We start from the raw sequence: 13,602 nt of genomic DNA, 5'->3' as shown, positions 1-13,602 counted from the left end.
TTTCTCCTAGGTCGGCGTATCTGGCCACTCCTTTTTTAAAAAAAAACCTTCTGGACACTTAAAACCAGTGCATATTAAGAAATCGGTGCTGAAAGATGCCACTGTTTTTAAGTCGAAGATTTTGGAGGGAGTCAAGAACACTGTAAAAATCAATAATAAAGTTCTACTTTTATGACCTGTCAACAGAGTAAATGGAAGTTGTTGGATTTCAGAAGTTTCTCTTTTTTTTTAAACTCACACGCCACCACTTGAAGCAGGGCTGGAAGGTCGTAGCTTTGGCTGGCAGAATCAGCCCCACGCCCGGACACGGTCTCAGGGCTCAGCTAGACAACAAGCCGTGGGGTGGAGGGTGGGGGGAAACGAAGGAGAGAGAGACAGAGAGCGAGGTGGCGATCAGAAGGCTTCGAGCCCGGAGAGCGAGGTGCCGATCTGCATCGTCAGGGTTGATCTCAAGTTCTGCAAAATATAACAGAACAGACAAATGGTTAACAGCAGAGGAGGGGGCAGGGTTGGTGGCATGAATAGGCTCATAGAGCGCAGGCCAGGCAGCAGGCTGATTTGAAGGACCACGATAAATTTGCAGGACTTACCATCTCCCATGAGTGTGGGCCCAGCTTGTGCAGTGGTGATTGCTTTTCTCCAGGCAGGACCCATCAAAGCAGCGACCCTTTCTTCCAAAGGTGTCATTGGGTGCTGATTTGCCGGGTCTCCTTCTGTTCAAGTTCTTTCCCTTTTATTATGTGCCACCTTCCTCTGCAAAGATGAAAACCTAACTTTTTAGAGAGGGTGTCTTTCTGCTGGGTGGGATATACAGATGGTCACATTTTGTACCAGTTTCTGTCAGAGCGTAGTGTAACGTGAGCATAGCTCTGATTCTCCAGCTAGCTTCAACAATACACCAAGAAATATAGCCACCTGTCAGAGCTTCAGCATCCAAATCCTTTAATAATGTAGTGTCAAAACTGTTGATAAAGAATAAAAGACAGATCTAACATTCTTGTAATTCAACATTAACAATCAAATAAAAGCAGTAATAAAGAGAAGTTACTTATCTCTTACTATACATCACACATAAATACAATAAGTCCAGAACAATTGGACAAGAAGTTACTTACATCACTGTACTTCTGGGAAGGTTTGATACAGCAAGAGATTTGTTTCTAATCACTAAAAGTTGCAGACAGTCTGAGCTAAAATGGATGCTGTTTACTCTGCTTGCTGCTGGTTTCCTCTTTGGTTTTTCTTTCTTTGTTCTTTTCTGTCCAATCAGAAAAACACCACTCTGTGGCTGGAGAACTTCATTACAACTACTGTGTCCAGAATAAAACTGGCTCCAACCAATACACATTTAAATTTGCAATTCCAATGAATAAATGAAAATATTACTTACACTAACTACTTGACCAAGGTCCTGCCATTTCTTTTTACACTAGCCTCCAGATCTCGTGGTGGTCACCATTGCACAGTAATCTTCTGCAACTTGGTTCCTGCATTTCTTCATTTCTTTGGGTGGAACTTTTATGTGACCTCTGCTGGTGTCCAGCTCCTTCCATCTGTTCCCAATTACAGTCACTACCCTGTAAGAAATTCTTGGTCTTTGCACCACGTTGCATCTTGTACTGCTGCAGCTGTGATTTTTCCAGTGCTCTCACACAGCACTCATTCTCACACACACAACTGGCTCTTTAAAAATGACCGATTGCCAACTCTGAGCTGGACTGCGCATGCACATCCATTGCAACAATGTCAGAAACGTAACTTTTTTTCCCCGTGCATACACAGAAGGTGTGGCATTGTTTTTCGGAATCAACAGCAGGCTCCAGCCACCGAGGCGACTGGACATGCTGCGCGGTGCCAAATTCAAATTATAGATTGGGGAAACGTGGGCAAATTATTTCCGCCGCATTTCTGGCCTAGAAAAATGAACGTAACTCTGGCAATATGCCAGAAATCAGGCTTGGGCAAAATTAAGCCTATTATCTCTAGTTTTTATAAAATTTTCTCACTTCCTTTTCTTTGTATTTGCTCTTCCTCGTTTCCCTATTTTTACAGTTTCTGTAATGGTTTCTCACTATCATTAGGTAATAACTGTCAGCTTCGTTCAGTGGTAACACTGACCCCTCTGAGTCAGAAGGTTTTGGGGCTAAGACCCATTCCGGGACTTGATCTAGGCTGACCATTCATTGCAGAACTAAGAAAGTGTTGTACTGTTGGAGGTGTCATCTTTTAGATCAGATGTTAAACCGAACTTTCTGTTCAGGTAGGCATAAGGGATTCCATTGCACATTTTCAAAGAAGAGTAGGGAGATCTCCTGGTATCCTGGCCAATATTTATCCTTCAAAAGGCACTACGAGAAAGCAAATGAATTTATCTCATTGCTGTTTGCGATGCCTTGCTGTTCACAAATTACTACCGTGTGTATCTACAAAACAACAGTGACTACGGGGCCAAGTTTCGGCCTGAGTTGCTCCTGTTTTTTTGGAGCAACTGGTTTAGAATGGAGTATCTTAGAAATTGCAATTCTCGGCATTTAGTTTGCTCCAGTTCTAGTCAGTTAGAACAGTTTCAGTTTGGAACAGATTTTTTTTTTCAAAAGGGGACGTGTCCGGCCACTTACGCCCGTTTTGAAAGTTTAGGCAGTGAAAACTTACTCCAAATTAACTTACTCCAAAGGAAGCAGTTGAGGCTGGCTCATTGAATGTTTTCGTCAAAGATAGATAGATTTTTAAGCAATAAGGGAATTAAGGGTTACGGGGAGAGGGCGGGTAAGTGGAGCTGAGTCCACGACCAGATCAGCCATGATCTTATTGAATGGCGGAGCAGGCTCGAGGGGCTACTCCTGTTCCTAATTCTTATGTTCTTAACTTAGAATAGAGTAAGTGTAGATTTTTGTACGCTCAGAAAAACTTTACCTACACTTAGAAAATCAGGCACAGGTTAAAAATCAGGCGTAGGGAACGGGAGGGGTGGGAGGGAAAGGGAAGTTTACAAACATTAAACACTTCAGTTTTACAAATAAAGAGCCATCATCAATAATAAATGATAAATACATCAATAAATCACCAATAAATCAATCAAAAAAAATTAATAAAAAATTTAAAAAATTAAAAAATCAATAAATAAAAAATGTTCTACTCACCGACTGCAGCACCGAGAGCCCTCCAACAGCGGAAGCTGGGGGGGGAGTGGGAGCGGGCAGCGGAGTGGGAGCTGGGGGGGGCGGTGCGGAGCGGGCACCGGAACGAGAGCTGGGGGGGAGTGGGCAGCGGAGCGGGAGCTGGGGTGGGGGGGGGAGGGGGGGAGGTTGAGAGAGCCAGCTGAACAGGGGAGGAAGCTGGAGTCAGAGCAGGAGCTGGACGAGGGAGGTGCAGCCTGATCTTCGCTGCCCCAGTGAGCCCATTCGGCCAGGGCTAGGGGCAGCGTGCTTCGGGCCCCTCCCACACAGTTTCGGGTGCCTGGAGCCACTGCACATGAGCACCCACTGTAACACCTGTGCAGAGATCCCAGCAATGATTTCAGCACAGGGACATGGCTCCGCCCCCCCACAGCTCATGCTGCGCTGCGCCAAGCTCCAAAGGACCTGCAGGGAGCCGGAGAATCTGAAGGTATTTTTTTGACGCACTTTTGGGCGCGAAAAACAGGCGTCCAGGTCGGGGCTGCGCCATTCTAGGCGCGGCCTGAAACTTGGGCCCTACATTTCAAAAGCAGTTAATTGACTGCCAAGCACTTTGTTACATACTGAAGATGGGAACGGCAAGTTTCTAATTTCTTTTTCTCTAGATGTATGTTGTAAATTTTACCTGTAGTTCTGTGATGTTTTCTCCCTTTTTTCTTTCTCTGAATTTCTAAGTTCTCTAATGACTCTGATTATTCAGGCACTGATTTGGTCATTCCCTCAGGGCCCAAATTTGGCCCACCCGGTTTTTGGGCGCACTCATGTGAGATGCGCCGACTTTATAGGATCAAAACGGCGGCAAAAAGATGTCCCTGGATTCTGGCCCCTCTGTCGACTCTCCTGGGGCGCGGCGCGGCGAGTCTATTGGGGGTCGGAGCTAGGACCCTGCACCTAAGAGTGCCGGCAGCTGTCCGCATGCATAGTAGAACGTCCGCGCATGCGCAGTAGTTCCTCCCATGATGATGATGATGGGACTGCAGCATGGTCCCGATACGTCCCTCCCCTATCCTGGGCCGAGTGACCTGCCGCACAGGCCGGCCCACTGCCTTCCTGCGCTGAGGCTACTAGATACAGGTTGGTGCAGGGAGACTTTTGATCGGGGGGAAAGAGTTTTGATCGAGGCAGGAAAGGAGGAGAGTTATGACCCGGCGGGGGGAGGAGAGAGGAGAGTTTTGATGGGGTGGGGGATGAAGAGAGCAGAGTTTTGATGGGGTGGGGTTGGAAGAGAGGAGAGTTTTGATGGGCGGCGGGGGGGGGGGGAGAGAGGAGAGTTTTGATGGGGGTTGGGGGCGAGGGTGTGATAACTGTGTAGCCAGTAATTTTAATGAGCTTACTCAAGACTTTCCTTAACCCTGTTGATGAAAATTCTTACGAGCAGGAGGTACTTCTATTTTTTATTTGGATATTTTGAAAAAATTATGTAAATATGTTTTTTCTCTTCTTTTATTTTTGTAGTTTAAGCTTCCATGAATGCTTTTGTTGTATAGTAAATTAACTTTGCGAAGTTTGTCATATGTCCTGTATAACTGTTTGAACCTATTCACATTCTTTAGTCAAGTCATTAAGTACCTACCTGCTCTGATTTCTTAACTCTCCGCAAGGGTTTTCTGTGCGGCCACAAGTGGCTATATACGCTGGCCTAAGTTAGTTTGAAGCAACTATTAGCTGTGCAAAGTGGCTTAAATAGCCAAAACGGGCGTAGGTGGCTGGTAACGCCCCCTTTTGAACAAAACTAAACTAAACTAAAAAAAATCCTAACCAACTCACTTACACTGGCGCAAATTGAATGTGCAAAAGGGGGATTTTTAAGATACTCCAGAAAAAACAAGTTGCTCCAAAAAAAACGGAGCAACTCCTGGGCAATTTTGGGCCCTCAGACTCTACTTTTTCTAACTTAATGCTGCGCTCCTTCACTATTCCCACTATTACTCAAATGTAATTAAATTAAAAACAAAGTAGAAAACCTTTGTAGCTATTTAGCATTTATAGCCAGTGGCTCACGTTTCTCCACCTCCTCCAAGTCACTGCCTGAAATATGTAAAGTTGGAGACAAGCTTCTCTGCAAGTGTATACCTGGGCCATTATTGATTATAAGAGTGGTCCAAAAAGTTATTTGAGCCAGACCTTATCAAAAAATTCTCATAACCGTCCGTGCCCCTACATCCCTTTGTGCCCCTGTAAATTTTAATATCCTTAATACCTTTCATACCCTTGTAGCTAAGGATACTGCTTTCGATAAGCTTGCACTTCACATGTTTCTTTTTATCTTTCACTTCAATGTCAGACATAATGCTGCGACAGACACAAAATTTTATTGTAAAAGATTTTGAAACAGTCATATCATTTTGCCTAGCTATTAAGTACATAAATGTCTTCATAAATATATATTAATTAAATAAGTATAAAATCAAGAAATAATGGAGGCTTGTAAGAAAGGTACGGCAATAATCATGGGTGATTTTAATCTTCATATTGATTGGACAAATCAAATTGGCAAAGGTAGCTTTGAGGAAGAGTTCATAGAGTGTATACGGGATGGTTTATTAGAACAATACATTGTCGAACCAACCAGAGAGCAGGCTATTTTAGATCTGGTAATGTGTAATGAGATAGGATTAATTATCTAATAGTAAAGGATCCTCTTGGGAAAAGTGATCATAGCATGGTAGAATTTCAAATTCAGCTTGAAGGTGAGAAAGCTAGATCTCAAACTGATGTCCTGAACATAAATAAAGGCAATTACAAAAGTATGAAGGCAGAGTTGACTAAAGTGGACTGGGAAAATAAATTAAAGGGTAAGACATTGGATAACAAGTGGCAAACATAAGGAGATATTTCATAACTCTCAGCAAAAATATATTCCATTGAGAAAGAAAGACTCCAAGAGAAGAATGAACCATCCGTGGTTAACTAATGAAGTAAAGGATGGCATCAAATTGAAAACAAAGGCATACACTGTTGCAAAGAATAGTGGAAGGCCAGAGGATTATGAACTTGTGAGAAACCAGCAAAGGACAACTAAAAAAAATGATAGAGAGAGAGAAGATAGTTTATGAGAGTAAACTAGCAAGAAATATAAAAACAGACAGTAAGAGCTTCTACAGGTATATAAAAAGGAAGAGAATGGCTAAAGTAAACGTTGGTCCCCTTAGAGGATGAAACTGGAGAATTAATAATGGGGAACAGGGAAATGGCAGAGACTTTGAACAAATATTCTGTATCGGTCTTCACGGTAGACGACACTAAAAACATCCCAAAAATTGATAATCAAGGGGTTAGTGTGGGGTTGGAAGTTAAAATAATCACTATCACTAGAGAAAAAGTATGAGACAAACTAGTGGGGCTAAAGGTGGACAAGTCCCCCGGAGCTGATGGCCTGCATCCTACGGTCTTAAAAGAAGTGGCTGCAGAGATGGTAAATGCATTGGTTGTAATTACCAAAATTCACTGGATTCTGGAGAGGTCCCAGCAGATTGGGAAAAATGCAAATGTAAAGCCCCTATTTAAGAAAGTCGGGTAACAGAAAGCAGGAAACTATAGACTAGTTAGCCTAACATCTGTCATTGAGAAAATGCTGGAGTCCATTATTAAGGAAGTACAGGTTGAACCTCCCTTATCCAGAACTCCCTTATCCGGAACCAACCCTCGTCCAGAAGCATTCCCAGCCACTGGATGGCGCATGCGCAGAACTCCGATATGAACAAATTGAAGTCCTTCCTCGCTGCTGACTCCCGCAATCGCAGGCCTAACCCGCAATCCGCCACCTGCCCCCTCCCGCCATGATCTCTATGCCACGCTCCCAGCCCCAAGCCAGCCAGCCCCGATATCCCCTTGCTCTCAGTACCTGTACCATCCAATTTAACGTGACCACCCCTCATCTGAAAAAATCCCTTATCCAGAACAGGCCAGCTCCTGAGGGTTCCGGATAAGGGAGATTCAACCTGTAGTAGCAGAACATTTAGAAAATCATAATGCAATCAAGAAGAGTCAGCATGGTTTTATGAAGGGGGAAGTCCTGTTTGACAAATTTGCTGGAGTTCTTTGAGGATGCAACGAGCAGGGTGGATAAAGGGGAACCAGTAGATGTCATATATTTGGACGTCAAGAAGGCATTCGATAAGGTGCCACATAAAAGGTTACTGTACAAGATGAGAGCTCACGGGTTGGGGGTAATATATTGGCATGGAGAGAGGATTGGCTGACTAATAGAAACAAGAGAGTTGGGATAAATGGGTCATTTTCGGGTTGGCAAACTAACTAGTGGGGTGCCACAGGGATCAGTGCTGGGGTCTCAACTATTTACAATCTATATTAATGACTTGGATGAAGAGACCGAGTGTAATGTAGCCAAATTTGTTGATGATACAAAGGTAGGTGGGAAAACAAGTTGTGAGGAGGACACACAGAATCTGCAAAGGGATATAAAAAAGGCTAAGTGAGTGGACAAAAATTTGGCAGATGGAGTATAATGTGGGAAAATGTGTGGTTATGCACTTTGGTAAAATAAAAAAGCAAATTATTATTTAAATGGGGTGAGATTAAAAAATGCGGAGTTACAGAGGGATCTTGGGCTCCTTGTACATGGAACACAAAAAGTTAGCATGCACACACAGCAAGTAATTAGGAAAGCAAATGGAATGTTGACCTTTATTGCAAAGGGGATGGAGTATAAAAGTAAGAAACTCCTGCTACAACTGGTGAGACCACACCTGGAGTACTGCGTACAGTATTGGTCTCCTTATTTAAGGAGGGACATACTTGCATTAGAGGCAGTTCAGAGAAGGATCACGAGGTTGATTCCTGAGATGAAGGTGTTGTCATATGAATAAAGGTTGAGCAGGTTGAATCAATACTCATTGGAGTTTAGTAGACTGAGAGGTGATCTTATTGAATCGTACAAGATTCTGAGAAGCTTTGACAGCGTAGATGCAGAGACGATATTTCCTCTCGTGGGGGAGTCGAGAACAAGGGTATCAGAATAAGGGATCGCGCATTTATAACGGAAATGAGGAGGAATTTCTTCCCTCAGAGTCGTGAGTTTTTAGAATTCTCTACCCAGAGGCTTGAATATATTTAAGTTGGAAATAGACAGATTTTTCAAAGATAACATAAGAAATAGGAGCAGGAGTAGGCCATACGGCCCCTCGAGCCTGCTCCGCCATTCAATAAGATCATGGCTGATCTGATCATGGACTCGGCTCCACCTCCCTGCCCACTCCCCATAACCCCTTATCCTCTTATCATTTAAGAAAATGCCCATTTTGTCTTAAATTTATTCAATACCCCAGCTTCCACGGCTCTCTGAGGCAGCAAATTCCACAGATTTACAACCCTCTGAGAGAAGAAATTTTTCCTCATCTGTTTTAAATGGGCGGCCCCTTATTCTAAGGTCATGCCCTCTAGTTCTAGTCTCCCCCATCAGTGGAAACATCCTCTCTGCATCCACCTTGTCAAGTCCCCTCATAATCTTGTACATTTCGATAAGATCACCTATCATTCTTCTGAATTCCAATGAGTAGAGGCCCAACCTACTCAACCTTTCCTCATTAATCAACCCCCTCATCCCCGGAATCAACCTAGTGAACCTTCTCTGAACTACCTCCAAAGCAAGTATATCCTTTCGTAAATATGGAAACCAAAACTGCACGCAGTATTCCAGGTGTGGCCTCACCAATACCTTATATAGCTGTAGAAAGACTTCCCTGCTTTTCTACTCCATCCCCTTTGCAATAAAGGCCAAGATACCATTGGCCTTCCTGATCACTTGCTGTACCTACATACTATCCTTTTGTGTTTCATGCACAAGTACCCCCAGCTCCCGCTGTACTGCAGCACTTTCCAATCTTTCTCCATTCAAATAATAACTTGCTTTTTGATTTTTTTCTGCCAAAGTGCATGACCTCATACTTTCCAACATTATACTCCATCTGCCAAATTTTTGCCTACTCACTTAGCCTGTCTATGTCCTTTTGCAGATTTGTTGTGTCCTCCTCACACATTGCTTTTCTTCCCATCTTTGTATCGTCAGCAAACTTGGCTACGTTACACTCAGTCCCTTCTTCCAAGTCGTGAAGCAAGTTGAGGGTTATGCAGTTGAGGCCAGGATCGGATCAGCGATGATCTTATTGAATGACGGAGTAGGCTCAAGGGGCCAGATGGCCCACTCCTGCTTCTATTGCTTATATTCTTATGTTCCTTATGTGCCTGGATGATGTAGAAGTAGGACTGCAGGGAAATTGATTATAGCTAAAATGAATGAATGGAGGGACTATTTTAAAAATTATTTCAGAAATTCTATTATATGCTTATTTTATTTTCTGATAAAATTCAGTATGTATTTGTAGGATATTGAGAAAATTATTTGCTGTTTAATGTTAGTTGGTCAATTAAGCTAGTTGTAAGGGTAGGTGTTTCTGCGGTCGCAATCGAGACTCCAGGATGGTATGTTGCCTCCCTGGTGCAAGGGTCAAGGATGTCTCGGAGCGGCTGCAGTCATTCTGGAGGGGGACGGTGAATACCCAGTTGTTGTGGTGCATATAGGTACCAACGATATAGGTAAAAACACGGGATGAGGTCCTGCAAGCTGAATTTAGGGAGCTAGAAGTTAAATTAAAAAATAGGACCTCAAAGGTAGTAATCTCAGGATTGCTATCAGTGCCACGTGCTAGTCAGAGTAGAAATAGCAGGATATTTAAGATGAATAACGTGGCTTGAGGAATGGTGCAAGAGGGAGGGATTCAAATTACTGGGACATTTGAACCGGTTCTGGGGGAGGTGGGACTAGTACAAACCGGACGGTCTGCACCTGGGCAGGACTGGAACCGATATCCGAGGGAAAGTGTTTGCTAGTGCTGTTGGGGAGGGTTTAAACTAATATGGCAGGGGGGTGGGAATCTATGCAGGGAGACAGAGGGAAGTAAAATGGGGACAGAAGCAAAAGGTAGAAAGGAGATAAGGAAAAGTGGAGGGCAGAGAAATCAAGGACAAAATCAAAAAGGGCCACATTACAACATAATTCTAAAAGGACATAAAGAGTGTTAAAAAAACAAGCCTGAAGGCTTTGTGTCTCAATGCGAGGAGTAATAAGGTGGATGAATTAACTGCGCAGATAGCTGTTAACGGATATGATGTAATTGGGATTACGGAGACATGGCTCCAGGATGACCAAGGCTGGGAACTCAACATCCAGGGATATTCAATATTCAGGAAGGATAGACAGAAAGGAAAAGGAGGTGGGATAGCGTTGCTGGTTAAAGAGGAGGTTAACGCAATAGTCAGGAAGGACATTAGCTTGGACGATGTGGAATCTGTATGGGTAGAGCTGCGGAACACCAAAGGGCAGAAAACGCTCGTGGGAGTTGTGTACAGACCACCAAACAGTAGTAGTGAGGTTGGGGATGGCATCAAACAGGAAATTAGGGATGCGTGCCATAAAGGTATAGCAGTTATCATGGGTGACTTTAATCTACATATCGATTGTGCTAACCAAACTGGTAGCAATATGGTGAAGGAGGATTTCCTGGAGTGTATAAAGGATGGTTTTCTAGACCAGTATGTCGAGGGACCAACTGGAGAGCTGGCCATCCTAGACTGGGTGTTGTGTAATGAGAGAGGATTAATTAGCAATCTTGTTGTACGAGGCTCCTTGGGGAAGAGTGACCATAATATGGTAGAATTCTTCATTAAGATGGAGAGTGACACAGTTAATTCAGGGACTAGGGTCCTGAACTTAAAGAAAGGTAACTTCGATGGTATGAGACGTGAATTGGCTGGGATAGACTGGTGAATGATACTTAAAGGGTTGACGGTGCATAGGCAATAGCAGACATTTAAAGATCACATAGATAAATATCAACAATTTTACATCCCTGTCTGGCGTAAAAATAAAACGGGGAAGGTGGCTCAACCGTGACTAACAAGGGAAATTAGGGATAATGTTAAATCCAAGAAAGAGGCATATAAATTGTCCAGCAAAAGCAGCAAACCTGAGGACTGGGAGAAATTTAGAATTCAGCAGAGGAGGACAAAGGGTTTAATTAGGAGGGGGAAAATAGAGTATGAGCGTACAATATACATTAATGATTTAGATGAAGGAATTGAACGTAATATCTCCAAGTTTACAGATGACACTAAGCCGAGAGGCAGTGTGAGCTGCGAGGAGGATGCTAGGAGGCTGCAGAGGGACTTGGACAGGTTAGGTGAATGGGCAAATGCATGGCAGATGCAGTATAATGTGCACGTGTGAGGTTATCCACTTTGGTGGCAAAAACAGGAAGGCATATTATTATCTGAACCGTGACTGATTAGTAAAAGAGGCGGTGCAATGAGACCTGGGTATCATGGTATATCAGTCATTGAAGGTAGGCATGCAGGTACAGCAGGCAGTAAAGAAAGCAAATGGCATGCTGACCTTCATAGCGAAGGGATTTGAGTATAGGAGCAGAGAGGTCATGCTGCAGTTGTACAGGGCCTTGGTGAGACCACAACTTGCAGTTTTGGGCTCCTAATCTGAGGAAGGGCATTTTTGCTATTGAGGGAGTGTAGCGAAGGTTCACCAGACTGATTCCTGGGATGGCAGGACTGACATATGAGGAGAGACTGGATCAACTGGGCCTTTATACACTGGAGTTTAGAAGGATGAGAGGGGATCTCATAGAAACATAAGATTCTGACGAGGCTGGACAGGTTAGATGCGGGAAGAATTTTCCCAATGTTGGGGAAGTCCAGAACCAGGGGACACAGTCTTAGGATAAGAGGTAGGCCATTTAGAACTGAGATGAGGAGAAACTTCTTCATTCAGAGAATTGTGAAATTGTGGAATTCTCTACCACAGAAAGTTGTTGAGGCCAGTTCATTAAATATATTCAAAAGGCAGTTAGAGGTGGCCCTTACAGCTAAAGTGATCAAGGGGTAAGAAGAGAAAGCAGGAATGGGGTACTGAAGGTGCATGATCAGCCATGATCATATTGAATGGTGGTGCAGGCTTGAAGGGCCGAATGGCCTTCTCCTGCACCTACTTTCTATGATTTTATGCTAAGCTTGAAGGGAACATAAAAACTGACTGCAAAAGCTTCTACAGATATGTGAAGAGAAAAAGATTAGTGAAGACAAATGTAGGTCCCTTGCAGTCAGAATCAGGTGAATTTATAATAGGGAACAAAGAAATGGCAGACCAATTGAACAAATCCTTGGTTCTGTCTTCACTAAGGAAGACACAACTAACCATCTGGAAATACTAGGGGACCGAGGGTCTAGCGTGAAGGAGGAACCGAAGGAAATCCTTATTAATCAAGAAATTGTGTTCGAGAAATTGATGGGATTGAAGACTGATAAATTCCCAGGCCTGATAGTCTGCATCCCAAAGTACTTAAGGAAGTGGCCTTAGAAATAGTGGATGCGTTGGTGGTCATTTTCCAACATTCTATAGACTCTGGATCAGTTCCTCTGGATTGGAGTGTAGCTAATGTAACCCCACTTTTTAAAAAAGTGGGTAGAGAGTAAATGGGGAATTATCAACCGGTTAGCCTGACATCGGTAGTGGAGAAAATGTTGGAATCAATTATTAAAGATGTAATAGCAGCGCATTTGGAAAGCAGTGACAGGATCGGTCCAAGTCAGCGTGGATTTATGAAGAGGAAATCATGCTTGACAATTCTGGAATTTTTTGAGGATATAACTAGTAGAGTGGACAAAGGAGAAGCAGTGGATGTGGTGTATTTGGACTTTCAAAAGGCTTTTGACAAAGTCCCACATAAGAGATTAGTGTGCGAAATTAAAGCACATCGTATTGGGGGTAAAGTGTTAACGTGGATAGAGAACTGGTTGGCAGACAAGAAGCAAAGAGTAGGAATAATCGCGTCCTTTTCAGAATGGCAGGCAGTGACTAGTGGGGTACCGCAAGGTTCAGTGCTGGGACCCCAGCTATTTACAATATACATTAATGACTTAGACGAAGGAATTGAATGTAATATCTCCAAGTTTGCAGATGACACGAAGCTGGGTGGCAGTGTGAGCTGTGAGGAGGATGCTATGAGGCTGCAGGGTGATTTGTACAGTTTAGGTGAGTGGGCAAATGCATGGCAGATGCAGTATAATGTAGATAAATGTGAGGTTATCCACCTTGGTGGCAAAAACAGGAAGGCAGAATATTGTCTGAATGGTGACAGATTAGGAAAAGGGGAGGTGCAACGAGACCTGGGTGTCATTGTACATCATCATCATCATAAGCAGTCCCTCGGAATTGAGGAAGACTTGCTTCCACTCCCTAATGAATTCTTTGATGGCTGAACAGTCCGATACGAGAGCCACAGACCCTGTTACAGGTGGGACAGACATTCGTCGAGAGAAGTGACCGGTGGGGCTGGTTTGCCGTGCGCTCCTTCTGCTGCCTGCGCTTGGCCTCCTCACGCTCTTTGCATTGAGACTC

The 13,602-nt window shown here is 43.6% G+C and overlaps 1 protein-coding gene across 2 annotated transcripts in view; it reads left to right on the top strand.

Moving 5' to 3' along the window:
* The window catches only part of micu3a (mitochondrial calcium uptake family, member 3a), a 341,423-nt gene that overhangs the window by 235,672 nt on the left and 92,149 nt on the right, over positions 1-13,602 (top strand). The window lies entirely within an intron of this gene.

Source organism: Pristiophorus japonicus, chromosome 2 (genome assembly GCF_044704955.1).
Source record: "Pristiophorus japonicus isolate sPriJap1 chromosome 2, sPriJap1.hap1, whole genome shotgun sequence".
Classification (NCBI taxonomy): domain Eukaryota; kingdom Metazoa; phylum Chordata; class Chondrichthyes; family Pristiophoridae; genus Pristiophorus; species Pristiophorus japonicus.
The sequence above is the reverse complement of the archived record's forward strand: the minus strand, read 5'-3'. Positions and strand labels throughout refer to the sequence as shown.